The following is a 2116-nucleotide window of genomic DNA, read 5'->3' as shown; positions in this document are numbered from 1 at the left end:
CAAGGGTCGGCAACTGGCGGACCGCGGTCCAGGTCCGGACCGCGGAAGGTAAAATACTGGACCGCCAAAAATGTTTTGAAAGTATAAATTACTCAAATAAATTATTTAAAAAATGTTTTTTACGTTTAAGTGCCAATCTTATCATTTTTTCTAGTATTTTACGATTGTGTGAGTGTGTGAGTTCTTAATGGTTAGTAAACAGATTAAATTTGAGTCCAAATTAAAATAAAAAAATAATATGAATTTTTTTTTGGACCTCATTAAAAATTTTCAAAAGTATCCGGACCCCACCTAAAATTACTTGCCGACCCCTGCTATAGACGAAATCAAGCAATTTTGATTTTCGAATTGATTTTCTTGATCGAAAACAGAAAGAGGTGGACTTTTTAATTTAGGCATTATTAAGGTACGTGTTTGTGGGGGGATTACAATGTGTTTTGTTTTTCTTTTATATCAGATTTTCACATTTTTTAATTCAGCATATTCAGGGTTCGCGGAGATGCTAGTAACTCTTTTCAGGAGCGTAATATCAAGCGGGTTTTTGGTACCTGTAAAGGGCATAGGAAACACTACATTATGGTATACCAACAAATTAAAACATTTAATACTAGGTGTTTCATTTTTGCCGTTAAATTTTGATAACTTCAAACAGTTATAACTTTGTGTATTTTTTACTCTGTCGTATTGTTATGGTTGCCGTTACTACTTTTAAAGATACATATTTGCAATTTTCTATTTTTTGGACAGTTTCTCTCGTATCAGACCTGCTGTCAAATTGGCCACGACCAGAAACAATCCAAAAACAATTGAAATAACATGACATTTGTCAAGTTAGTTGTCAAATTATTGTTGTGTCTGAATAGTTTTTGCCGAAAATTTAAATAAAAATGCCTAAGGAGCGTTTAAATTATACTAATGAGGATTTTTTTTTTTTTGTTTCTTGCTATTTATGGAAAATGTGGCAAAGTAATTTCAAGAACATGTAGAGAATCTGCTGCTTTTTTCCGTAAATAACAGACAAATTAAAATAATCCTCATAAGTATAATTTAAACGATCCCCAGGCATTTTTATTTAAATTATTACAGACATAACAATAATTTGACAACTAACTTGACAAATGTCAAGTTATTTTATTTATTTTGGATGACAACAGGTCTGATACCAACAAATAGAAAATTGTAAATATCTCTAAAAATAGTAAGGCAACCCTAACAATGATTATATGGCTTGAAAGAAAATTTCAATCTGCATACGATAGAGTAAAAAAATACAGAGTGTTCCATTTAAATTAACAAAGTTATAGCTGTTTGAAGTTATCGAAATGTAACAGCAAAAATGAATCACCTAGTATTAGGTAAATGTTTTAATTTGTTGGTATACTATAAATTAGTGTTACCTATGCCCTTTACAGGTACCAAAAATCCACTTGATATCAAGCTCCTGAAAAGGGACTAGCATCTCCACGGATTCTTGCATCTGTCAAACTTTTTCTTAAAAAATTAATATCTCAAAATTTATAACTCCTTGGTATAGGGAATATTTGATAAAGTGACCCTCAAATTTCACGTAGAATCCGAAAATGCAATAATATATAGGGTGTCCCATTTAAAATAATGAAGTTGGTGTCGTATAACCGGAAGTGCTGTAGAGTTCTAGATATTTTAGTTGTGTTCGCCCCAGGGACATTGCCATGTTGCCAACTTTTCAAATTTTCGGAGCAGTACTTTCCTAGATATCGGTCGACGCAGTTCTCGATGGGACACCCTGTATAAAACGAAATTTTCTTTCATGCTCATATCCAGTAGCATTTATACTGCGGAATAGGCATATTTTATTTTTTTTTCAAACACAAATGAACAGTTTTTTATTATTTACACAGACGAAAAAGCACTAAAAAGGTAAAAGATAATGAAGCTTACCAGCAATTAGGCCATGCTTGGCCCTTTTTGCCTGCTAACTTACACTACCCTCCACCTTAACAATCACAAACATCCATGGTACGACAGGAAAATTGGAAAGAATTTTCCTGCCGCGTGCGGGATTCGAACCCACTACGGTTTTGCCGCACAGCCCTGGCTCGCCTCTGCACTACTATTTCAAAAAAATTTGGTCAAT

This window comes from Anoplophora glabripennis, unplaced genomic scaffold (genome assembly GCF_000390285.2).
Source record: "Anoplophora glabripennis isolate ALB-LARVAE unplaced genomic scaffold, Agla_2.0 scaffold179, whole genome shotgun sequence".
NCBI lineage: Eukaryota > Metazoa > Arthropoda > Insecta > Coleoptera > Cerambycidae > Anoplophora > Anoplophora glabripennis.
Note: the sequence above shows the minus strand (reverse complement) of the source record.